Raw genomic sequence first — 27,811 nt, 5'->3', positions numbered from 1 at the left:
TGTGCTTCTCTCCACCATACTTCTCTCCCCCCTGTTTCTCTCCACCAAACTTCTCTCCCCCCTGCTTCTCTCCCCCATCCCCATGTTTCTCTCCCCTGTATCTCCCCCATCCCCAGGTTTCTCTCCTCCATTGTTTTCTCCTGTTTCACAGGGGCACGATAGTTTGGGGAACTTTCTCCGCGGCACACCCGACCATGTGCCACGGCACACTGGTTGAAAATTACTGGCTTAAGCGATCGCAAATCGATTTTTCCATACGATATATCGTTCCGTCTAAACGCTGATTGTTCTAAAAGAAACATTGCTCTTTCAATATCGTTAATCGTACGAATTATCGCTCCGTGTGAACGCAGCAATACACGTTTGTTTAATGGGGCCTTAAGAAACAAAGTTTTTGTAAACCGCACAAAAAATGGCCGCCCTCGTCCTGTATCACCACGACAACTAAACACCTGTTGGTGCCGATGTCACCATGGTACAGTCATACAATCTCCAGTCACTATGATCATCCACCTGTCACTGTGTTCGGTTTTCCTCACAGAAAATGATCGATTAGAGGAATTTTACCTCATAACCATTATCCACTCTCCTCACATTTATACAGACGTCAATTTTTGGCGCTAATAATTTATAATCACGATACTCTGTCATGACAGGGAAGATTTTCTCTCACACGACCGACCGCCCCTCCGTCCTCCCCCCTCAGCGCCATCATTGCCGGGATCCCCTCTGCCCAGGTCCTGGCAACAACCATTACTACGTCATCCCGTGCACCGGCTGTAAGCCCGCCCCGCCAGCTCACCGGTAACCAACCAGCGTTCAGTTCTGCTCCCGCCCCGCCTTCTCCTCTATAGACAGCTGCTTATTATCAATACTGTACACCAGCTTCAGCCCCGCCCACAGAACTAACCGGGTGACCTATGAGAGCTCAGCCTTCACCGCCGCCCCGCCCACTCCCGTACGCTGCTGCATATTAATGAACTGCGTCAACGGAAGGCCGAGGTGTCGGGAGAGGAGGCCGGTGCTCAGCTCCTCCTTCACGGGATATACACTTGTCAGCTGGCCGAGCCTCGCTTTATATACCGGGGACACCGCGCCTGAGCGGCCTGATTACTGGGGATCCCGGTGTGTGTCAGCTGCCCTCCCCAGACCCGGCGGAGGACACCCCCTTTAATCCAACCATTTCCTGGCAGCAGAGACCCCAGGTAGGAGCCGCTTTATTCCAGCACCTTCCGTGACCCCTGCTGACCTCCCGAGACAAGTGCCCCCCCCCCCTCCTGCGCCTGGCCGCAGAGCTGACACTCTTATTCCGCACAGTGTGACCTCTCCTGTACAGAGCTCCAATCCACAACTGGCCGCATCCAGGGCACTTGTCTGCAGAGCTAGCAATCTATAGGTGATGGAGGTGATCTCATCCTATACTTGTCTGCAGAGCTAGCAATCTATAGGTGATGGAGATGATCTCATCCTATACTTGTCTGCAGAGCTAGCAATCTATAGGTGATGGAGGTGATCTCATCCTATACTTGTCTGCAGAGCTAGCAATCTATAGGTGATGGAGATGATCTCATCCTATACTTGTCTGCAGAGCTAGCAATCTATAGGTGATGGAGGTGATCTCATCCTATACTTGTCTGCAGAGCTAGCAATCTATAGGTGATGGAGATGATCTCATCCTATACTTGTCTGCAGAGCTAGCAATCTATAGGTGATGGAGATGATCTCATCCTATACTTGTCTGCAGAGCTAGCAATCTATAGGTGATGGAGATGATCTCATCCTATACTTGTCTGCAGAGCTAGCAATCTATAGGTGATGGAGGTGATCTCATCCTATACTTGTCTGCAGAGCTAGCAATCTATAGGTGATGGAGGTGATCTCATCCTATACTTGTCTGCAGAGCTAGCAATCTATAGATGATGGAGGTGATCTCATCCTATACTTGTCTGCAGAGCTAGCAGTCTATAGATGATGGAGAGGGCGAAGCCTGCGCTCCTGTCATTACACCTGTCTCTGGTGCTGTCTGTCTGCAGAGCTTACACTCCGACCCCTTCCCTGCATTGATCTCATCCTACTCTTGTCTGCAGAGCTTACACTCCGACCCCTTCCCTGCATTGATCTCATCCTATACTTGTCTGCAGAGCTTACACTCTGACCCCTTCCCTGCATTGATCTCATCCTACTCTTGTCTGCAGAGCTTACACTCCGACCCCTTCCCTGCATTGATCTCATCCTACTCTTGTCTGCAGAGCTTACACTCCGACCCCTTCCCTGCATTGATCTCATCCTACTCTTGTCTGCAGAGCTTACACTCCGACCCCTTCCCTGCATTGATCTCATCCTATACTTGTCTGCAGAGCTTACACTCCGACCCCTTCCCTGCATTGATCTCATCCTACTCTTGTCTGCAGAGCTTACACTTCGACCCCTTCCCTGCATTGATCTCATCCTATACTTGTCTGCAGAGCTTACACTCCGACCCCTTCCCTGCATTGATCTCATCCTATACTTGTCTGCAGAGCTTACACTCCGACCCCTTCCCTGCATTGATCTCATCCTATACTTGTCTGCAGAGCTTACACTCCGACCCCTTCCCTGCATTGATCTCATCCTATACTTGTCTGCAGAGCTTACACTCCGACCCCTCTTCTCAGCTCTGTATGGATTGATTTGAGCATAGTCTATGCCTTATACTTGTCTGCAGAGCTTGCAATAAAATCTCTTCCTCTGATGTGTATTTGCAGTGTTTCTAACCTAGTCCCTGGCTTATACTTGTTTGCAGAGCTTGCACTCTAATGCGTCTCCTGAGTGTCTGTACTGCTTTCCGTTGTGCTTGTCTGCAGAGCTGACTCTCTAGTTTTAATGCTCCTTTCTTATGATCTGCTTGTAGAGCTTTTGCAGAGTTTACACATGTACTGCAGTTGAGCTTGCACTCTACCCTGTTCATGACCTTGTACACAGTGTCACCTGCTGCCTCGGATCTGTAGCATTGAGCAGTACCTCCAACCTGTGGCTGTCCAGCTGTTCACTACTCCTCCCATTGGCTGTCTGAGCATGATGGGAGTTGCAGATCTGCTGCAGGTTGTGAAACAATGTCTGTGTAACTGCAGCACTCCCATGCCGGTGCATACTCTGCAACCTGTGGCTCTCCAACTGTGCTGCAACTACAAGTCCCAGCAGGTTGTCCTGCTATGCTGGAACATGTAGTTGTACAGCACCTGTAGAGCCACAGCGTATGGTTTCCAGTTCGGGTCCATAGCAGCTGTATTTCATGATGAGGGTTGGCAGCAGAGCTTGCACTCCATGCCCTCTATAGATGGTGCTCTAGGGTTGCGGCAACACTGCCGTGTCCTGAAGTAACACAAAGACTGTGGAATTTATTGTATGATACATGGAGTTCCTGCTGTAAAAAAGGAGCCCCGTAGGTCATTGCAGTCCCAGAACTATTGCGTAAGGGCAGAGGCTGACAAGACTGTCTTGTCCCACATACAGGATAGGTTTCTGTGTTATTACTGTTGTATTATACCCAGGAGTCGGAGACAGTTTTTGGACTGTTTTGATTGTATATAATCTGTATATCATTGAAGCCAGTTCAAGGACGTTGATTTATCATTGAGCTGTCCGGTATTTATATGGTGCTGATATATAACGTAAGGTAGATGCCGTGCCAAGCCCTGGCCCCAGTCCAACCTGATGTACCTTATGGGACCAGATTCCTGTTTTTGGAGGGTGGGAGTAAGGGCCCTATTCCACGGGACGATTATCGTTAAGTTGTTCGAATTTAAGCGATAATCGTTCGGTTGAATAGCAATGAACGACTGAACGAGAAATCGTTGATCGTTTAATAAGACCTGGACCTATTTTTATCGTTGCTCGTTGCATTGAATAAGACATCGTTCGTTCGCATTAGTGACAAACGCAATAGCGACGACAAGACGACCGCAAAAACGATCATAAGTAACTATTATTGTTCAATGTAAATGGGTGAACGATTTCAGGTCTTTTGCAATAGCGGTTGTTTGGATGGTTTATCGTTAACAATTATGTGAACGATAATCGTCCCGTGGAATAGGGCCCTGAAGAGTTGTGTGTTTCCTTAAAGAAACCACCAAACTGGTAAAGGAGGAAGCCTCAAGAGTATGGAGATACTGGTTGGAGATGTTTTCCTGGCTAGACTTAGGAATGGTTTTTCTTCATGTCATATAAATATACATATAACGCCATCTTCTAAGAAAAAAACTTCCAAATTATCTGGACGGTCTTGGTTGATCTATTGGTGGTTATTCGTATCATACTGGTGGTTGATCAGTTGTTTCGTGAATGCATATTGGATGTTGGCTGGTCATACTGGACATACGTGTTATGTGACACCAAGTGATGGATGATCGATGGTTGCGGGAATAATAAAGGATCTTTCATCCAAATGTTGGATGAACTTCCAAATGTAATTTCAGACTGATCTAAAATTGGTCAGTTTATTCATTGTCTGCTTGCATGTGACGAATGACGTTTCAGTTGTAATTGTCCATGTTGGATGACTTTAAGGGTACAAACCCACACACCGTATACGCAGCAAATACGCAACAAATACGCAACAAATACGCAGCAAATACGCAGCAGTTTGATGGTGAAGATTTAATGCTGAGTTCAGTTATTTAGATCTAATCTGCTGCGTTTTTGTTGCGTATTTGTTGCGTTTTTGCTGCGTATTCGCTGCGTATCGCAGCAGTAAATACGCTGTGTATACGGTGTGTGGGTTTATACCCTAATGCAAAATTGGTTCCAAATAATTGCTTTTGTCCATTGTGCAAAGGTCTTGGGCAATTCTCAAACCTATCTCCATTGATCATAGACTATTGTTTGGGCAGTGTAGGATGCCTGGTGCTGGCAGATTCTTGCTGGAGTGGTGGAAATGGGTCCCTTATGGTAAGGTTTAATACAAGGTCCCATCACAGCTATGAAATGGAAGAGTTTAGGTACCTCGGGTATCTAGGCAGGTCAAATGACCTGACTGTGATCTGTCCACGTTGACTGCATGTTAGGTTGTATATGTCCGACCATGGAAGGGTCCTACACCTTACTACTTGTTATAGCAATCTACCTGCTCTTCCTTTGACTGTGTTACGACTATAAGGAGCATCACTGTGCCCTTATAGCTATGGGCATAACATGTAATTTCCCTTTAAACAAATCTAAGCCCAGGTCTGGAGCGGGGTTCACATCCTAGGTATATACCTGGAGTTCATTTGCCTCTGACCATCGGCTAATAATAGAAACCGTGGTCAGATGTTTTGCTTAGAAGTCACCCCAGGTCTCGCTCAGTCAAATTACCCTGGACACTTGTAGGATGAGGAGTGACCCTATAGGCGTCCTGGTGGACCCTCCTCCTTAGCAGACGCCCCCTCTTGTGCTCTGCCGGCCGGTCCTGCTCCGTGTCCTCTGCAGCTTTTTACAGAACTCTCCTGGATTGGTGTGTTCAACTGCCCTATGGAACCGGACTGGAGACCCCAATACTGACTGGGTACGGTGCACTCATGTACTCATTTGCTGTATTGCTAGTGGTAAATTTTAGTGATACTGTTTGCACATTATTGCTCCTGGTTTTTTTTTTTTTTACTTGTATATGTATAGTCTTATTATGGGGAACTGATTCTCTTTGTGCCAGATGCCATAGAGTTGAGTTTGTCATAGTTGATCCCATTGGTACTTTTCCTTCAGCTGGGCTCTGCTACATCTGCTCCTGGCTGTGTGTTTACATCTCGGTGGTGAGTCTGTGCCGGTGCACCTCCTCTTTGCAGCAGCGACTGCACTTGCATTGATGCTGTTATTGCTGATTCAAGGTTATGAAGTACGCGGCTTCGGCTGCGATTCGCGCGTTAACCCTTCATGGGATGCATGCACGTAATCCTCGCTCTATTGTCGCTGTGCTGGTTTGCGCAGCGTAGTCTCGGTATGTGGTGTCAGATACAGATCCTATGGCTGCTGCGTGGATTCCTGCAGAAGTGATGACCTTGACGGTGAAATCTCTTGTGTGCGCCGTTCCCGTCCTGCGTGCTGAAGGCGGCGAAGGATTTATTACAATGGATCTTTATTTGCCGATGATAAAGCCCCGGGTGGCCCTGCAATGCGCCGGCTGCTTATAGTGCGGAGGGCTGCGGGTCTTGCTGAGGCTTCTTACATCTATATATTTTTTTTTTTTAATTTTTTTTTTGTATTTCGAAGGCTTGATATTATTCTGTACATCGGAGCCTGACTACAGTGCTGCTGAGGCACGAGGCACTCCATGCCTTGCATGTATCCTGGTGACTTCATGCTTCTGTTAGTACAACACTTCTATGAATGTATAGGTGAGGCACGGAGTATATCCCAGGCATCCAACGGGAACCAGTCGGGCCTCATACCTCTGTAAACACATCATCTGTGCATCCTCCATGATGTATCGCTATGCAAAGTATTAGATGGAGTTACGTGGATCCTGGAAGATGTTTGTGCCGTGCCTGGGCCCTATATTCAGGAGTAGATCCTATAGATACCATGGACGATGGCCCATTAGGCTCCGATGGCAGATATCTAGGTTTGTCAGATTGTGCGTTGACTGTTTTTGGAATGGGGAGCTAGGTTACTTTTTTTTATCAATATTCTGATGCAACTAAAGCCTGGTTTAGACTCGTACTCTATCTCCCATGTTCTTGGAGGTTTCTTTCTCATAGATGGTTACACGTTCCATCGTCTGTTCTGTTTCTAGGGGACAATATGGCCCCATATGGAGGCACACAAAACCTACATCGACTGTTACTGTACATAGTCTCCACATAAAGCTTTGTCGTCTTCATGATCAGCATTGCTGGAAATTAGGTTGAACTCTATGGACTTTAATATGACTGATGCAATCGTAACAGGTTTCCCTGCCAAGTCCTTGGGGAAAATGTTATCATCTATGCGTCGTGTCCTTCAGAGAGCGCTATAGGGGTAACATAGGACATGGCGGAGACCAGGTTAACGGCAGTTCATGTAATACATAGATGCCACAGATTCGGTACAAATTCTTGTCACTGATGTCATAGGGGCTCCCGAAGCTGAGCAATATCATACGTAGAAGCTGTTTATTTGGGTGGAACCGGCAGACTGTTTCCTGATGTCTTGTTTGGTAAAAGACAGAGGTGTCTGGCAGCAGTTGATTACTCTGTACTTTTTAAAGAAACTGTACACACTCAGTTGAGATGAGCGTGCATCTGTGCAAGGTGTCTGGAAGGAGGAGCTTAAAGAGTTTCATATTTAACCAACTTCCAACCAGTGTTCCAATTTAGCGATAAGCGCTACTGAAGCATGCTCGTATCCAATCTGCATTTTATTACTGGTGGCTGAAGAGTTGCCGCCCCCCCCCCCCCCCCCCAATACATATTATGTGGTCCTGCTGATATCTAAAGTGTATAGTCACCAATGTCCAAAAATCCATGATGGCCCCACTATCTCCTCCATGTCGCAGGCAGCCATAGGGTCAGTGTGAGCACACCTCGCCCCAAGAGCTCCCTATATCTCAGCTTCTTATTTGGAGTTCACTAGATTTTGGTTGTAGTGACACATGACTATAGTAAGCGGAGGGCATGGCCATTGCTTGTTTACTGGCAACCTGCGTCCTCAGGATGCCTCCGCTCACATACACCATGACAAGCCTGTAGATGTCTGTAGAGATGGGGGATGGGCTGGATGGCGGTGTACACTACGTGCAGAGGATGGCTCCATCTGTACACCTCCTCACCCTCCATCACACGTCATGCTGCTGAATGTACGGCCCTGTGCACACCAAGGGGATCAGATTCCAGGTCATGACAGGCTTCTGTCTGCAGAGAGAACCATGGCTGATCATTGAGGAAGACCTCAGCATTCATACATTACGCTCAGCGGAAAACAATATCATCTGATTGCTACAAAGTATTGGTGAGGAGTCCTAAGGATGCAATTGTGACACATCCTCAGCTGAGAGACTGTACAGGTTTTCAGCCTCTTCTCGTTCCTGTTCAGACTGCAAGCGATGATCTTGCTGTTATACCTGTAATAGTGCCATCCCCAATCTGTGTCCCTTTTGGCTGTGAGCGGCTGATGGGGGTTGTAGTTTTGGAACATTGGTCCGGCTGTGAGCGGCTGATGGGGGTTGTAGTTTTGGAACATTGGTCCATAGAGATTAAGGCTATAGGGGATGATGGGAGTTGACATTTCTGTTTATAGGTGTCAGCAGTTTTCTGGCCCTGGCACAAGACTTTGCCCAGCTACAAAACAGTCTGAATCCAGTCCACAACAATATGGCCGCCTCCGTTGTGTGACGGTGCACTTTAACACTCACACCTTCCCCAGCTGTACATTCTCTGCCAGTCGTCGCCATCGCTTAGTCACTTCTTGTCAGATGTCGACACTTCCCGGAATGCTAGGCTGCATATTAAATGCAATAAGCTCCAATTATTTATTTTGTTTGTTAACATTTCATCATGCCTGCGCTGGCTGGCACTCTGCCCTTGTGTGAACAGGAGGCGTCAGCAGAGACCTACCCCCCCCCCCCCCCCCCCCACCGTACTGTATGTAACACGTCCTATACAAGGCAGCGCTATCTCAGCTTCCAAAAATACTGCAAGCTTTACCTACTTCTCCAATTGTGGCGTAATACAATCTGTGCAGAAGTAGGTCACTAGACGAGCCGCATTGTTGACGTTGTGGCTTTTTTTTTTTTTTTTTTTTTTTTTTTTTTAATTTGGGATTGTTTGTTCTGGCATCACTTTTAGTTTGTATTAGCTAAACCAGCTGCACAGATCCCCCTTCTTGCCACAAATGATGCTTCCACACTTTAAGGGCAGTTCCATCTCAAATTGTTAAAACAGGGGTTGTTGTTCATACGGCCAAACTGTCCTCCATGCTCCCTCCGTGCTGATGTTTAGTCTTTTCTCTCTTCAAAAAAGACCATACACAGGAAGTTCCCATCTTTTGTGGGATCACATACGGAAACACACCTGTTCATCATGCAGGTTGTATATTAACTTAGATCAGTTATATTATGCATGCTTACCAGGAGACAGTGTGGTTACAAAGGTTTTGGTACTGTGTGACAGGAGAACTGACCATACAATGCAAGCACCCCCAGGATTTTCTGCTGCTGTATGTGGATGTGCAGCAGCTGTACACATGCAGTGAAGACTTGTCCTGCTCCCTATGTGCTTGGAAACGGATGTCAATCAATACCAAATATCGGCACAGAGGAAGCATGGACCACAGTTTGACAGGAATCAAAATTGTAATCCAAATCCACTCTTAAACCAAAGGGAATTTTCCCATTAGAAATCACTGAAATGCAGATAATTGGTTCCACACCCCAAAAATAATGGGGTTCTATCCTGAATAACATATGAAACAAACAATGAGAAACAGCTGGATATGTGATATATAAGTTACTGTACAGTATAGCAATCAGCATGTGGCGTATAATGTATAGTAACTGTATAACCCTGATAACACAGCAGCTGGATATGTGATATATAAGTTACTGTACAGTATAGCAGCATGTGGTGTATAATGTATAGTAACTGTATAACCCTGATAACACAGCAGCTGGATATGTGATATATAAGTTACTGTACAGTATAGCAATCAGCATGTGGTGTATAATGTATAGTAACTGTATAACCCTGATAACACAGCAGCTGGATATGTGATATATAAGTTACTGTACAGTATAGCAGCATGTGGTGTATAATGTATAGTAACTGTATAACCCTGATAACACTGCAGCAGTTTATAGATACAGGATGGAGCTGCAGATTCCCATAATGCAGTAGCGTAGTACAACAGGCTAGAATAGAGAAGCAGGGCTGCTGTCAGAGGTCTGTGTGGACACATGACAGCAATGGGGAAGGGGGTGTGTTCAGCATGGACCAATCAGGACTGAGACTGCAGGGAGCAGGAAGGACTGAGCAGGGCAGATGTGGGCACATACATGCAGCACTCTCTGTCCGGGGAGAGAGGGGTTACAGCTATGGAGAGATTACCTCCACAGTCCTGTCCCCTGATGCAAGCCCCAGCCTGAAGTGGATCTGCTATGATTTGGGAGGTGAGGGAGACTTCCTGGGTCAGAGTACAGGGCTGTAGACCCCGCTATGCAGACCATGCCCCCCCTCACACCCAGTACAGGGGCTCTTAAACCAAGTCACAATTTAGAAAAACTGTGAGCTCTTTAAACCAAAACTCTCTTAAACCAAGTTACTTTTAAACCAAGGTACCACTGTGTATCTATCTATATATTGCAAAACTGCTTGCCATCATAACCCCTGTTTGATTTCTTAAGAATTTTTTTTTTTTTTTTGCAACAGTGCCTCTTTTAAATCCTTTTCTACACCCCACTTGTTTTCTTTTCTTATAAGCACTTTCTTAGTTTCTTCCTCCTTTTAAAAACTATCAGCAGGAAGTGTTCTGTCACCTGCGTTCCCGTGCTTCCTCAATGGTGATAAGAAGGGCAACAAAATGTCAGTATAGAAGGAAGACATGTCCTAGGAGTTTGGGGAGTAATTGGGGCAAATCTAATGGGTCCTCAGACTAGAGCCTGATGCGATCACCGATCAGTACTTGGTAAAGGCGCGAATTTACACTGATCAGCTACTGTGTGGGAAGAGTCATATTGATGGTCACTGGATCCATTGTGCAACTCTGTACCCACAATCTGACTCCACCCCCGCCCCCCCCCCCCAAACCGTTTGTACCTTCAGATAGCTGCTTTTAATCCAAGATCTGTCCTGGGGTCCGTTCGGCAGGTGATGCAGTTAGGGTCCTATTACACTGAGCGTTTTTATTTTTTTTTTAACGATAAACTATCACAAACGAGATTGTTTATCGTTAACCTGAAATCGTTCACCATATTACACAGAACGATTATTTGTTAGTTACTATGATCGTTACTGCGAACGTTACTATGATCGTTTATTCCTTCTGATCCCAGAAAAACAATGAACAATGTGCAATTACACTGAACGATTAGTGAAAAAATGCGGAACTTGAACGAACGTGGAATTACAGTTAACAGAGTTAATAGAGTATCCGTGCCCTAACTTTGCACCACCCCTCCGTCTCTTCCCCTCTTCATCATTAGGAATGACACTGGCAGGATATTTCCTATTCCTCTGCAGTGATGAATGGGAGACGGTGATGAATAGGAGACAATCTACCTGGAGCATTCCTAATGATGAGGAGGGTGTGCCAGCCTAATGCATAGTCATTCAAGGCCCCGCCAGTTGGGCACAGAGCTGCAAGTGTGAAAGTTGTTGTTTAGGGACAATAACTGAATCACCAGCTAAACAGACCCAAGGACAGATCTTGGATTAAAAGCAGCTATCTTAAAGTAAAAGCAGTTTGTGGGTAAAGAGTCCCTTTAACCATGGGCAGGGGGTTGTGTGTGTGTGTGTTTTTTTTTTGTTTTGTTTTTTTTCAGACTTCTCCGTTAAATCACATACACATTTGGTAAAGCAAAATGTGTACAAGGGAATCAGGGCAAATAACTGTCAGACCAATCATGTTTGTTTCAGTGTATGGTCAGCCTGGAGGTAGTGGTCTTTACTTTGACATTACAAACAATATGGACCCATCACTAACACCACTATAGACATCATCTACAAGGGTATTGAGGGCTAGCCAACAACATAAACTAGGAAGGGGCCCCCTCTGCATTTACTAAGGGCCCCATTTCCTCCTTTGTGACCCCAGATAGTCCTCGGATGTTATGGCGGGACTGGAGCATCGCAGTCCCACCAATTCTCCGTTGTGCCTACGCCTCCAGGTCTTTGGACTGTAAATTTCTGGGGCAGGGGCCAATTTGAGTGAATACCTTCTCTGTGCTGCATAAACATGCAATAAATATATAAAGGCTCTTTTATCTGGTTCTGTCCTCGGATGCTCATCGCGTCAGACCTTTGTGACCCTGTAACCTCAGACAATGGCGTACAGTCTGTGCGTCGTAAGTTACAACATACTAGACAATAGGGAACATTCCTGGACGGCTGTACAGAACATGTGATGTTACATGGATCCCTATGTTCCATCCTCGTACTCCAGTTTATACCGGCCCTGGCCATGTCTGGTTCTTTGAGCTGCCGTGCGGTAGCGGTTAATACTTGGATGCATTGCTGCTTTTTAGCAAAAAAAAAGTGAAGTCATCAGTTTTTCTCATCACGGCTGGACAGCACATGACTACACAGGGCACAGTTCCTCTTCTTCCCAGCCAGGCCTTGCACATAAGAGAGATCTCTCAGCAATATGGTGGATGGGTCTCAGAACGCTTTATTCCCCCCCCCCCCCCCCCCCCCATGTTGTGCAGAATTATGTTTTTATTATCTGACGTAACCAGTCAGCAGGATGAACCAAAGAGGAAGTGGTAAATGGGTAAAATGCAATCTCTAGTGAGCTGCAGTGTGAAACGCGTCAATACAGACCTGCGCTTGAAAAGACTGTATTGCGGTGTAGGCCCCCTTAAGACCACTGGTACAACCCGAAAAGCGTCGAATAGCCCACCAAGGTGGTTTAGTAGTGGCTGGTAGAGAAATGTTAGAGGTTTTTTAATTTAAACTTGCTTGTCCCTGATAGGGTCCCAGTAGATCACTAGGGGTTCCGACCTCCATGTCCCCTCCCCGCGATCTCTAGATTGATGCCCCGACTCTCTCACATACGTCATGTGCCGACCCATGGCTCCATTAGATCTCCAGGAGCTATCTTGTGGATGGGGGACAAGTCAAGTTGGAAAAGCCCTCTAAACTTTGTCTCCCTCCTTTTTCTTGTATGGCCGATCTTTCCTTTTAGGGGCCTGTAGAATTGTTCATCCTGAGCCTCCTGGTTCATCAGAAATAGTGATTGACGGAATGTGATAAACATCCTGCAGGTACTGTTACATTTTCCAGGGTCAGATCACATACAGGTATAGACTTTCATTGCTCTGTTAAGAGCGGAGGAGACGACCAGGCTTCATGTTTTCCAGGGCTGAGCCTCGGCAGCTACAAGTCCCAGCATGACCTATTACAGGAGCGCTGCCAAAGTCTGTAGAGTCAGGAGGTGTAACGCAGCGGCCCAGAGATGATGGGATTAGTAGTCGGCGTGTAAACAGGAATCCGCAGATGTCAGGTTACCACAGACAGAAAAACAAGATGGCATCTGAAAGCGAATGCCTATGTCCTGGCATCAAAACTTGGCCAAATGCTGCGATGTACTCTCTGTAACGCTGACACAGAGGTGTATTAAGGATTGCTGGTTGCACCTGTCCAAGACCCTTTCCTTTGTCTGCCATTGTATCCTGTGCGATTGGGAGGAGGGGGGCTGGGGGTTCTCTCATTGGGACGGGATCTGGAGCTATGGTAGACTGTCCGGCAATGCAACAAGACCGTAACTACCCACAGCAACAAGGTGAGAGTCATAACGTGGAGACCGCCATGATGCCTCCTCTGTTTAACTTTATGACTTCTATTGATCTGGACGTGCAGTATGATTGGCGCACACAGCAGATCAGCGGGTTTGCTGCTGAGCAGGACATGGAGGAAAACCTTATTTCCGATGTTCTGGCATTCATGGAAATAGGAAGGATTCCCTCGGTGGCCTCCTGGTGCTCAGGCGGTGAACACATGGCGGCATCACTCCAAGGGAAGGCGATCCTCCCCAGGGGCTCTGGAGAAGAGTAGCTTCAGGTATCCGAATATTAGCAGCCGGCGGACGTTAACGCTTCTCATTATGTTCCTCTGTTGCTGGTCGTGGGTTTCAGTGTTTTTTGTTTTTAGTCTTCTCTATTATGTATACCGTTGTAATAAAGTGTTTGGGGCTGAGCCTTGGTGACCTCCCGGTTGGGGCGTCTATGATCTCGGGGAGGGGGGTGTTATCGGGACACAATAGGGCACTGTATGTAATCTGATAAGGTGTTGTGTACTTGGTCATGTTGGGGCTTGCTGGACGCTTGGTCAGCACATTCCTGGCAGCGCTCCTGTGTCATGCTGGAGGAATGTGGCTGACGGAACGGACGTTGAAGGAGGGCGCATTGTACGGCGCAGTGTGTACTCGCCAGTTACCTGCCAGTTGTGTCAGACCTTTACCTAGATCTCTGATCGTCAACCCATCAGGTGGTTATTGGAAATTTGACAACCAATATGGCGTCTATTATGGCATCCTTAAACGTGGTGGTCCAGCTGTACTGTCTTCCTTAACTGTACAGAAAGGGGAAAGTAGGGATGTATTACTATATGTCTTATGTGTCTTTTCTCTGGGTGAATAGGATCACGTCTTCAGCCGTTGTGCTTTGTGCACAACTTATGATGCTGCAGTGCAGATGTTCTCGCTGCACTGGGTGACGCTCTGCAGGCTATATGATTGCTCTGCATAGTATTTCGCGCCTCAGCACAATGATGGCTTGTGCAAAGTAAATGGCCTAATCACTATCTGTGTGGGAGAACCCAAGCTTCCAAACACCATACAAATTAGTGGTTAGAGGCTTTTGCTCACCCAGCTTTACAGCAACCCTGTCTGCCATTTGCATCTGCCCCTTCTCACGGTTAAAGCAGTTGTGCAAAGCTGGGCTATCTTTAAGAAAAAAAAAAAAGCGCCATACCTGTTCACAGGATGCACCTGGTATTGCAGCTTGACCCCACTGTTTTGAATGGGCCGGAGCTGCAGTACCACATACAACCTGTGGATGGGTGTGGTGCTGTTTTCAGAAGACCCCAGCCATATTCTTCACACTGCATCACATTCAAAGCTGCATTCATTTTATGGCCCAGAGAGCCCGGCCTCCTGTGGCCCTCCTTATGCTGCAGGGCCCGGACTCTGTGCTGCCATTTGAGTCGTTAACTAGAAAAGTCTGGTGTAAAATCTACATTGCCCATGATGCCCCTGTGCTGCATGGCTGTGTACAGACACGGTGCAGGGTCACGGGCTGACAGCACGGTCTGCTCTTCTGTTTACTGGAGATAATTATATTCCTGGAGTTCTCCTCGAAAAGATAATAACCGGGTGTCACGTGTCTAATAGACGTACTGCCGCATGCGTCTTGTTTTACAAGGCTCCAGCTGGTATACAGGCCCCAGCTTGTAATACTGAGGTGTGCTTTTTGGGAGTGAATAGAGAATATCTGGCTATTTATAATGGTGCAGTGATGTCACATGGTTTATGTAGCAGGGCAGTCTGGTTGGTGATGTCACAATAAGCGCAATGACCTCACACAATCTATACAAGACAGGGTCACAATGGGTGACATGAGGTCGCAGTATGTAGAAGGTCAGTCTGTTGGATAGTGAGGTCACAGCGACTGTATAGCAGGCAATCTGGAGTTCTCCTTTAGATGATCCTGACTGCACGTGCAGGCTATCGGAGGAAAGAATCCTAGTGTTGGTTTGTATTTCGGGATCATTGGAAGCCATTCCCCTTTTTGGCGCTTTTTCTTTACAAATCTTTCAGTAACTCAGACCTGTGCAGTGAACCAGACTAGATCTGGAAGAACTGCGGAAACCTGACCCGGTCCAGTATTGTAATACAGTTGTAAACCACAAGACCTGGCAGACGTTCCGTATTTGCTCTTGTCGATTCTCGGGACTTGTCACAGATTAGGTTGCGAGCCTCTGGCTGTCTCCCATCTTGGGACGCCTCCTCCTGGCTCTGCTGCATTTCATGCCCGGTCAGGAAGATCTGTTCATTAGAAAACATCATATGTTCTATATAACCGTCCTGTTATCCATAAAATCCAGCAGATCTGATCTCTGTGATCGTCTTCTGGTCAGAGGACTTTTTTTTTTTTTTTTTTTTTTTTTTTTTTTTTTTGTGCTTAAAAGTTAGAAGTCCGGGATTGGACTGGCTGAGCACACCTGACACATCACAACCCAGGTCCTCACTCAGACCAGGAAGTGAGTGGGAACCATAGCCGAGGACAGCGGACCCCAGTGCTGGAGCCGGGGACGTAGGTGCATGTTATGTTCAGCCACCTCCTCCCTGGACTTCTCCTTTTATATGTTACTCTTTTTAATCTGCACTTGTGTGACTAATGTCAGTATAAAGCCTGTTCATAGTCGGTGAATTATTTAGTATAAAGGAGAAAGGCGTAGTCTGCCATTATGTAATCACATGCCGTAATGTGCTGAGGAGCAGGTAATCTCTGCTGAGGCATCAAATATCCTATAAACAAGTCGGCATAAGGCCAGTTCAGGCAACCGTTAACATAAGAGGGTGAGGCAGTGTAGTCGTAGACATATATTATCCCAATGGCCCAGCTGATAACAGAGTGCAGTAGCTTACAACGTGACTCCAGGACCACGCATGTTATAATTCTCTCCAACGTTTGGTTCCTGCCATCAAACTGATTTGACATCTCCTCCTATACATAGTTATACATAGCTTTAGGGCCTATTCACACTACGGAAACCACACGGATAACGTCCAGCGGATTCCGTGTGCTACCCCCCCCCCCCCCCCTCCCCGTGTGAAGATCTGCCCATCTCCCTTAGGCTCCATTCTATTCAGATTTCGCCGTCCGCCCCCCCAAAAATTGATGTGTTGGACAGACAGTGGAATCTGCCTGAACATAGAATGAAGTCTTTTGGACGGCCAGATGTGGAAGCGGGAGCACGCACACAATCTGCTGGAGGTTATGCGCGTGGATTCTGTAGTGTGAACTGGCCCTTAAGCAGGAATATTGCCTTCAAGTGTTATCCATAGACCTGTAATGTATGTGGTTTCTACCTCTGGGTCTTACACTTATGTCTAGAATAGAGATCCGTCCTCTGACTTTCTGTAATTGAGGAGGCCAACACACATCCATAATTTTATTTTTTTTTTTTATTTTTTTTTTTGTGGTAACTGTTTGGCATCACGTGAGGCTGATCTTCATGGTGCTCTTTACTCTTATTGTGTGGTCAGAAAAGTTCCATGGTGTGGAGAATCAGCACAAAGTTGTCGGCCACTGTTATTACAATCTCCTATATGTCGGCATCCCTTTCTGAGAGGTTGCCTGTGTATCTGTGAAGTGTAAGTCACAATCCTCATGATGTGGACAGGCCCTTAAATACACGTCCCCTTTCTGTGGTCACCATCTTGGCACCACGCCTGACATGTGCTCTCTGCTGCTGTAGCATTGCTGGATTGAGCTGCCTATTGGATATATCCAGCTTGTTTCCAGCAGGGATAACACTGACTTTTCCTATCATCAGATTATCCGTTGTGTAATAGTCAGCAAACCTTGACACAATCAGTCATGACCCCTGGGAGGAAGATGCTGGCATTTTGGCCACTAGTGAACTCCGAGCGCCCTCTGCTAAATTTAGCCATCTGATAGGCCGAGAATATAATCACTTTCTTGTCTTCGCACTTTAGCGCCGAGCGACTGTTTTCGTTCCTTGGAAGCTTTTAGCAGTCGCACCCATAAAAATGGCTAAGAGCTTCTGTCTGGCCGAGAGGAATATTCAATTACTTCAAATGGATCCAATGACCTCATACAATGCACAAAATGATTTCCAATGTTCCTTGTAGGTATTGCGGCATCTTGAAGTGCTGAAATTCAACTAATCTTTTTTTGCTGTGTGACCACTAACTTAAAGTGAAGCCATTTTTCAAGCTTGGTTTATTCACTCATCGACATACTGTGACCGGTCATTCCGTGCTTAGCCAGTGCTTTTAGCTTGACTTCTAGTTCGGGATTATGTCTCCATGATGGCTTGACCTTGATAGGACCTTGCACAAATGCCCTTTTCTAAAGTTGAACTATGATGTGGACTTTTACCCATCAAAGGGGACTGTTTTCCGAGTCTATAGACCACTCTTGCATTCGTGAGACCCCTTTGTGAAGTCATTGATGGGTTTAGTGATAACCAAGCATAAGGTAAGCAGTTCTTGGTGTAAAGGTTGCTCCACCATGAGCGCCGAATCATCATCTGGATAGCCAGTTTAAATAGATGAACTCTTTAAGAGCTGTAGTTAAGCCCCTACCTGTCCCATGCTGTCTTTGACCATGGAGGCAGACCCCTCATCTTGCAAGGTATCCACCTAACCTTCCATAATTTTCTGCAGTCATTTTCCACAGCCAACAGAACCCAATGGCTATTTAGTTCCAAAATATTGCAATGTTCCAAATTCCTGCTGTAAAAAAGAACATACTCAATTCCCACAATGCTTTTCCAGCAACCTCTGCGTCCTGACCGCTCTTACTCCAAACTAATATTTATCTGGAGAAATATCTTAAAAATGCCAGAGCAGGGCTTTCCCGCAGCGAGCTCCATTCCTGTGTGAAAGCCCTCCATTGTTCCTTGGTAAGCGGAGGCTTTATCGCTGGTAATGGCCGCATTGTGCTCTCGGCTTCGGAACTTTTCATTCAAGAGTTGTTTTTGTCAACAGATTAATTGTTTGGATTATTCTTGTAAAGACCTCTTTTCACACATGTTGGTTTTGGATCTGGGTGTTTGTTTGGCTACTAAGAGGAGTGGGAATAAAAAAAGAACATTCTAAATGAGTGGGCCCTAGCCCCAACATATGTCCGGAGAGGTCTCTGTCCTCATATCAGTTATTTAGTCTGTCATATAGTTGTCAAGGGTTGGTTATTTATTTTTTTTTTAATGCATTACATCTGCTGTTATGCAAAAATAATGGATCTCATATGTTGTTGTGTCCCAGTGCACCTGTAGACAGGACAACTCACCTGGTCGGAGATGGTCCGCTACAACCAGCAGCGAAGACTTTGTTGGTAATGAGCCCTGACACAGTAAATGGTCCGGAAATAAAATGTTGTGATTAACGCAACCGCCTGTATGGAGCCTGGACAGGAGACACGTTCTCACTATATGAAGCTTGTGCCGAAGCCAGGAGAACACGTGCAGCTTATACACGGCAGCTTTCTCCATATTGTACTGTCACGTAAGGGTGGAAGCAGTATCCTAATGGGGACTAGAACCTGTGCATTATAATCGTACAATAAATAAATAGATAAATGCAAAGAAAGTTGTAAAGGCCCTATTACACTGGCCGACAGTGAGGAGCAAACGATCAATGCTATATAAGTAGTTTGTCTTATCAGCCGACATGAACGATGTCTGTTGATTGTTGCCTCCTATTCTACAGGACTATTATCGGCCGAATACGGACGATAATTGTTCCGTGGAATAGGGCCTTAAGACTGGGCGCATTCCTGGGTATCTCATTTCTTCTAGAAAAAACAGCTAATGCCTCAAATAAAATAAAATTTACCCAAGGTAGTTGGGAGGACAGGTGAAGAATCCCCTAAAGAAATGGCATGTCCTTCTTGGGGGAATCCTACTACAGGTTGGGTGGTCTAGTGTTCCTCAACGTTGCCCCTCGGCGGTTTCCAGATTTTAGTGAGAGAACTTTTTAGAGTGTTGGGCTTTAGTCTGCTGACCTCTTAGCTTCTGGCAAGCATGGTATGTCCCTCACCAAAAGGTCCATCATTTTGGCATTTTTGCCTTAGAAGATGTCCATGTTGTTTTTTACATGATGGCAAAATAATCGGTTAGAACCTATGGAAATTTTCATTGGACTTATTTCATTAAAACCTTTTCTTGGCCTATCGCTTGTTGGCACCATTTTAGAATTAGGTTCTGTCTTGGCTTTTTTTATTGTGTTTAATGTGTGGCCTTTAATACTGCACCAATATCAGCCCTTCTTGAGGTATGGTCCAATCTCTTTATAAGCTATACCCCTTTTTTTTTTTTTTTTTTTTTTTAGACTTTTACGTTTTGTAGTTGCCCATTGGTTCATGTCTGAATTCTCGCCTAATAAACTTTATCCAGTAAATCTGCAATTGAACTGCTAAATGTTCTTCAGTCATGGGATGAGACAAGTACCCCAACCCAGCCAAAGTCTGTTACACGTAAAATCTGGCCGTCCAGTTGCTTTTTTTTTTTTTTTCCCAACAACCTACTTGTCTACTTGTTACTGGTCTTTGTGTATTGTCATGTTTGTTTGACCTGGCACAAAACTTCTTGTCTTTGGCAACACTGGGTGTGACTATCTTGAAGATTTTTCCTTCATCCTTCTGTGGAGTTTGGTGTGTGGTTTTCTTTTCTGCTTTTGGCTGAAAGAACTTGTTTTGGTGAAGAGGCCACAAGTGTTTGGCCGTAACTATGTGACCACATTTTAGTTCTGCTCATTAGCGGCACAGTGACAAACGGGCGTCCCTGAGTTGTTCCCGCACGTCCCGGACTGTTACGTGAATCTGTTTTATGCACGACCTCCTGTGTCTTGCTTCTGCCTTATTAGACAAAACTTAATTACCGCGCTGTCATATTGTCTGCTTGGAGCAGAAGACGCAGCACAGAACGTCCTCTCTTCCTTAGGGAGAGCACACAGCACTCGCAGGTTATTTTCCTGTCCTGGAAATCATCATTTATCATTTACTGCTTTGGTTTGTTGATGCTTTAGGCTCTTGTGTCTTTAGTCTCCAACTTCAGGCTCCCCAGAGGTTGTAAAACTGCAGCTCCCAGCATGTCTTGATTGCTGCATATTGATAGGACATGCTGGGAATTTTAGTTCTGCAAGCACCATGGAGCCACAGGTTGGAGACCACCGAAACTCCCAGGTGTTAAGGTTGTGCTAGCCATAACCTCCTGCTTGACGCTACAGCAGGCATTGAGGTCATCCTAGTTGGGAATAATTTCGACATATTTTGGTATATAGGGAGATAAGCCAACATACTAGATTTATTACTGAATTAAAGATGTGGCGCTATACATAGTAGATAACACTTGTAGAATACAAGCGCACCTAGTTAGGGAACATTGTTCCCATATGTTTTGGTGACTTTTGTGACCACCCCCCCCCCCCCCTTTTTTTAATTTTTTTTTTTTTTAACTGAATACACTCTCTCCGTTTCCACTCTATTAACATCCATAATGGGTTTTTGGGTTGCAGTAAAAGTTGACACCTGGTTTGATGTCTCTAAGGGCTCTTTCACACAGATTATCTGCCAAAGATTTGAAGCCAAAACCAGGAACAGACTATAAATAGAGATCAGGTCATAAAGGAACGCCTGAGATTTCTCCTTTTTTCAAATCCATTCCTGGCTTTGGCTTCAAATCTTTGGCAGATAATTTTTCTGTGTAAAAGGGCCCTAACAAAGTATTAAATGCCCAACCCTAAACTGTCTCACTGTGTTAGAAATCTTCCGCACAGTGAACCCGGTGCCTCAGTTCAGGTACCAAGTATGACGTCCAAGTGAGATGTCTCCCCACCTGTTGTTGTTGTTTTTAAGGAAAGTTTTTGTTCAGGTGGTTGTTTTGAAGCATACGATTAGCCTTTTCCCAATTACAGGAGAAATAGAGGGTAATGTGCTGCTGTGAGCAGGCGTGCACTAGAGGCCTATGGGATACACAGCGCCCTGCATGACCTCATTGTGGGGTTATATAGCGATACAACAATAGTTTTTGGACTGTTTGGCTGCCATGAAACCAGTGGCACATCTGGCTTTAGGTTGGTTGTTATTGCAGCTCAGTCCTGTTCACTTGAATGGAGTTGAGCTGCAATACCAGACACAACCCTCGTACAGATGTGGCGCTATTTCTGCGAGAAGGCAGTCATGGTTTTTCTAACCCTATATAATAAATGGGGCCGCCATGTCTTGATTAGGGAAAGTGTTGGTTTACTTTGGGAACAGCCTTACCTCTTTTAGATGAAGGGTCAGGTAGATAAAGATGGGTAGTCTAGAGTTAGTAAAAGATGGTTGCTTTCCTCCAACAAAACTGCATTACACCAGTCCACAGGTTGTAACTGGTACTGCAGCCCAGCTGCTTTTTGAAGGAAATGTGGTAGAGCTGCAATACCACACACAACCTGTGGACTAGGGTGGCGCTGTTTGAAGTAGCCACATTTTTCAGGTCTTGTTTGAGGTCATAGGCGTTTGAGTGTGGTTGTTGGGACAGAACTTTCCAATACTGTTGTCTTACCTTCTACAGGTGCATGGGGGGTGTCTATAAACATCTGGGGTGTTTAACAAAGCTTGCACACAAAAATTTTGCCCAAAAAATAATAAAATCAAAGCACTACATGCCTCTTTAAATTTTGCCCCTTTACGTTTTTTTTTTCCTATCTTGGTTCTGGTTCTCCCTTTTCCCACCATCTTTGCTGAATCCGCCATTTCCAGTGATCTGGTTCTTCTCATACTGCACACAGTCTGTTTAGTAGCCCATCTCCGGTTATTACCCTGTTTCTCGATTCTCCCGCTGCAGGAAGCCTGAACACGAGGAGCCTCTGACATTGACCTTAGTTGAGAGGTTATGTTTCTATTGTTGCTTATTCTCCAAGTGAAAGGTTCAGCCTTGTTCACCCATGAAGTGTCAGATCTCGGCGCTCTTACCTTCGGCACAGTGATGGTTTTGACGACGGACACTTCTTCAGGTCAAGTTGTCACAACAGTAATGAGTTGTTATAAATTGCTGTAAAAGCATACAGACAAAACAAAACCCTTCTTAGCCGAAAACAATGTAAGACGAGAATTTAGAAAAACTGCTCCATCCACCTGTATACACTCTACCCACCCTTGTGTTTTCTTATTCACTCGAATGCCAGGATCGGAAACGCTGGTCCCTCGTGGATCAGTCTCAATAAAGGGGATGAAATATACCGTACTATACGCATAGTCATTTTTCCTGTTCCAGTCATGTCCATCTACACGTCCTGGAGGGCGACCCCACTTCATTCTATTTAACATTGTTCTGCTGAAAGATATAGCATGGAGAAGTATGGGAGATAATGCACAATACAGGCACCAGAAATGGAGAGAAAGTATTTATTTCTTGTCGGATGTGACTTATTTATCTCAAGCACTAGGGGAAAGCTTTGTTTTTCCTCTTTCTTGGTGCTACAGCAAGATTGTTCATGTTAAGCATATATTCCAGCATGTTCTTAAGTGTATAGAAAACTACCACTATAATACTGCCCTCTATGTACAATAATATAACTACTATAATACTGCTCCTATATACAAAAAATATAACTACTATAATACTGCTCCTATATACAGGAATATAACTACTATAATACTGCTCTAATATACAAGAATATAACTACTATAATACTGCTCCTATATACAAGAATATAACTACTATAATACTGCCCCCTATATACAAGAATATAACTACTATAATACTGATCCTATATACAGGAATATAACTACTATAATACTGCTCCTATATACAGGGATATACTACTATAATACTGCTCCTATATACAAGAATATAACTACTATAATACTGCTCCTATATACAGGAATATAACTACTATAATGCAGTTCAGGGAAGAAACAGAGTGCTGCACCTCACACCTATGGCTGATACTAGTGCCCCTAGGCTAAATAAAAAACACATCAGAATTTTGTGTATGAATTGATCAAGCCATACTGCCCCATGTACCTCGTGCCGGTATCTGATACACATGGGTCCCTACACTAAGTCCACACCGTGCCAGTCAGTGGCCACCAACCCCGCAGGCACGCACAGTCAGGGAACGGGGGCCATGGGACGGCCCTGCGACCCCCATGCCACAGGACCATGCCATAACTACTATAATACTGCTCCTATATACAAGAATATAACTACTATAATACTGCTCCTATATACAAGAATATAACTACTATAATACTGCTCCTATATACAGGGATATACTACTATAATACTGCTATATACAAGAATATAACTACTATAATACTGCTCCTATATACAGGAATATAACTACTATAATACTGCTCCTATATACAAGAATATAACTACTATAATACTGCCCCTATATACAAGAATATAACTACTATAATACTGCTCCTATATACAAGAATATAACTACTATAATACTGCTCCTATAAACAGGGATATAAATACTATAATACTGCTCCCTATATACAACAATATAACTACTATAATACTGCTCCTATATACAAGAATATAACTACTATAATACTGCTCCTATATACAAGAATATAACTACTATAATACTGCTCCTATATACAGGGATATACTACTATAATACTGCTATATACAAGAATATAACTACTATAATACTGCTCCTATATACAAGAATATAACTACTATAATACTGCTCCTATATACAAGAATATAACTACTATAATTGCAAGGAGGAGAAACAGCTGACCCGCACCACTACACAATAGTCCAATGCTAATGGATCCACGGATTTTAATTGGCAGGATACACTGCGATGCAAAACGGCTAAGCGCCGGGGGTGCAAGATGATAAGGGAGTAGTACACTGTGTGTAAGGTAGACGAAGACAGCACTCACCCGGTCTGTATCAGCTCAGTTTATTCCATGCACCGCTAGTGGCAGGGAGGGAGAGGTGAGGACGCGCACTGGGACGGCCGTTTCGGGGACACGCCCCCTTTGTCGACCAGGGGGCGTGTCCCCGAAACGGCCGTCCCAGTGCGCGTCCTCACCTCTCCCTCCCTGCCACTAGCGGTGCATGGAATAAACTGAGCTGATACAGACCGGGTGAGTGCTGTCTTCGTCTACCTTACACACAGATAACTACTATAATACTGCCCCTATATACAAGAATATAACTACTATAATACTGCCTCCTATATAGATGTAAATTCCCTTATTTTGGGGTCTGTGTTGGCTGATCACCTTCTTCCTAGACCTTATACATAATCCATCTGGTGATTTCCTGGCTTGTTCTGACATATTATACATGTAACAATCCTCGGCTGTCCTATAAGGGGTTAACCCTGCTGATGGGTGAACACGTCTTGTTGTTGCTCCTCGCACATATTCGTGAGCATGCTCGCCTCGGTGAGAATTGTCCCGCAGGCTCCCAGCCATGATCCGCCGCGGCCCTCTGTTCATTGTATATTTGCTGATCTCATTCATCGTCACTGTAGAGCGTTCCTCTTGTTTTTCACATAGCGTGTCCTGTGCGGCAGAGGTAGGAGGTGCAGTGCGACCTCCTGGCTACTCCTCTAAGCAGCAGCCTCCGCAGCAGCCAATGAGCTTGTGTGCCCCCTGTTCTCAGCAAACAAACAAACGGTTCTGCTCAGGACCCGGGAACGGACAGCTGGACCACTGGGATCGGATGCTGCTGCGCTGAGGTGTCTATTGCGGCCTGCTTCCTGTCGCTGCATCAGGTAAGGGTTGTGCACGTGTCCACTGTCCCGCTCATCCGGGGGGGGGGGGGGGAGGTATACAAAACAGATGTTCTTCCTAACCGGACCTATGGTTATTCCTCGTAAGTGACCGGCCTCCCCACCCCGTGCTGATGTAGCAGAGGTGGTTTTGTGAGTTAACTCTTTGGGACATCCTAACTGGTTTACCTGCAGTCCTGTGTAAAGCTACAGGTATGGATCATGCAGTAGGCGTTTGCTGCAGTCCTTTATTAGACCATAGAGCGAGTGATTTATGCAGTAGCTTTTCTTGCAGTCCTATGTAACGGCTCTGCTATCTCTGTTTTGCCTGTACAGTCACGTGTTTTTCAGGTTCTCCTTTTTAATGCCTTGCAAGTGGTTATCTATAGGAAGTAAATCCCTTGGCGCTTCCTCCCCTTTGTGAGTGATCTATTAACCCTGTGCTGCCTCCTCCTCTACCTGTTTAATGAGCTCACAGGGATAGCGGACTGTCACTGCATTCATATATGCATGGCCCCCTCCCCCATCCACAGTGCTGCAGAATAGCTGGCCCTGTTGGGATGCTGAGTGTTAAAGGGACGGAAATATTGTAATCGTTGCAATGGAGGGAAGGGTCCATGCTCAGAATGGTTATATATGTCACCTATTGGTCATTATGTTAAAGCTAAGAATAAATGCTTTACATCCTGCTGTAAATCGGGATCTGCTGGTGATCCTATAATCGCAACAGGTTCAGAGGACAAAATAAAACCACCGCCATCTCAGATATACTGTTATTTCCAGTGGATCCTATGGGCAGCTGTAAGTGAAGCACAATGCGCTCATGAATTGCTGCGTTATAGTGTTCTTTTTGGGGTCGATCTTATTACAAAAAAGGGGATAACCTACTGAAACGAAAAATGTTGCAGAACGTCCGAGCTTCTCAAAGAGGTAGCGATGTGGCAGTGTTTATCTGTACATGATTGGAGGCCTCTAGAATGGTAGCAACTTTGTAGTGACTTCCCCATCTGTATTAAAGCGGTTAGTCCTCAGCCTTTCTATGGTAAAAACACCATATTAGGATATTGGGACAACCCCTGAGGATCTCTCATTTAGGCATACATGGGGCAGCACTGAGCAGCCAATAGGGAAGCGGCCATGAGAATACAGCACCCGCCCCTGAGGAGGAGTGTCCTAGGTGTGACATTTTAGAAAACAATTGATTGACTTCATCAGCAGGGAGAGTGATCCCAAACAAAGGGTGGGTTCACACTATGGAATACACGTGGAGAAGTTCTGGCGGATTCTGTTGCTTGTACCCGCTCGCGGCGGCGCACATGTCTGCCCATTCCGTGGACACCACTCTATGTATGGCCCGGGCCTTCTGCCAAAAGAATTGACATGTCATTTCTTTTGCCGGAAACGGCACAGCCATAGAATGGTGTCTATGGCACGGGTGGAGATGCGCGTCTGTACGAGCAACGGAATCCACCCGAACTTCTTCGTGCGGATTTTGTAGTGTGAACCCACCCATAGTGGGTAGAGATGAGCGCAGCTGGAGCATGCTTTAGTCAGATCGTTCGGCATTTAAATACCAGTGGCTGAAGAAGTTAGATGCAGGCCTAGGGAGTCCAGGAAACCATGGATACAGCTTGGACTCCCTAGGGCTACATCCAACTTCAGCACAAATGCTTGAGTTGCACGCATCTCTAATAGTGAGGTATTATTTGGTATAGCAGTGTTCACGTCCACCTTTTTGGCTGACTGCTGGTGGACACACATGCTCAGTCACTCTTCTCACAACCAATAGGAAAAATTTCCCAGCACTCGCCCTTGTAGCTTGCAATTAAGTTTTATTCCATATGGAGGTGCATGTAACAAAACTATTCTATAGTAACATGGCAGCATAGCTAAGAAGACTTGAGACTTCAGTATTGAGACCATGCTGGCAGCTGCAAGAGAGGGAAGGAGATTTATTCTGGTAGCAGAAACCCCTATAAATGCATGCTTTTTCTTTGCCCATCCCTTTCGTTGGAGGAAGAAGTCACCACCAAAGCTTTCTAGTTGCGTCTTGACCCTTCCCATACACCTTAACTTCCCCTCTTTAAGGAGGGGTAACAGTTATGGAAACCTTTTTGCTTTGATTGGATAAGATATGTATATGTCGGCCATAGACCATGCAGATGCCTATTCATCTCACTAGCCCTTACCCTACAAGATTTGGCCTCTTATTTCCGATTAAGGCCCCTACATATTCCGGGCAGATGGTAGGACCTGAACCATTGACCCTAGAGTGGGAAGATGCTGGAGTATGACATGCGGATTTCTTGCACCCTGTCGAGTCAATGATGTCAGGAATCTCCCAGTTATGGTTGACGCTTGAGACTCCAGTCACTTTAGTGTATTCTCTATATGAATAATGTATACGGAGTGCATTAGGAGAACTCGTGAACCACTGAAGTGGAAACTTAAATGTTCCGAACAAAGCGCCATTTCCATGAACTGATGGAGATCTGATGGGCGCCAAATAGGGTTTAGCTGTGATTTAGTTTCGCATTTGCAGCAAGAAAAGCCTTCAAATTCCATAATTCCAGAATAGTTTAGGCTCCATACATAAGCTAATGCTACAATCTTAAAGGGAACCAATCACGCCGAAAACCCATCTTAAGATAAGGAAACGGGCTGGCACATCACCCAGCACATTTCCTAAACA

General features: G+C 45.4%; 1 protein-coding gene across 2 annotated transcripts in view; it reads left to right on the top strand.

Annotated features, from left to right (window-relative positions):
* The first annotated feature begins 981 nt into the window (after positions 1 to 981).
* The window catches only part of SLC45A4 (solute carrier family 45 member 4), an 83,669-nt gene continuing 56,839 nt past the window's right edge, over positions 982 to 27,811 (top strand). The window contains exon 1 of one of the 2 annotated variants that reach the window (XM_069957034.1): positions 982 to 1,205. The gene's annotated coding sequence lies outside the window, so the exon portion shown is untranslated. Of the gene's footprint in view, positions 1,206 to 24,888; positions 25,123 to 27,811 lie in introns of those variants that run through there. The other variant, XM_069957035.1, reaches the window with a different exon arrangement.

Source organism: Dendropsophus ebraccatus, chromosome 2 (assembly GCF_027789765.1).
Source record: "Dendropsophus ebraccatus isolate aDenEbr1 chromosome 2, aDenEbr1.pat, whole genome shotgun sequence".
Classification (NCBI taxonomy): domain Eukaryota; kingdom Metazoa; phylum Chordata; class Amphibia; order Anura; family Hylidae; genus Dendropsophus; species Dendropsophus ebraccatus.
This window is presented reverse-complemented; position numbering and strand designations above follow the sequence as displayed.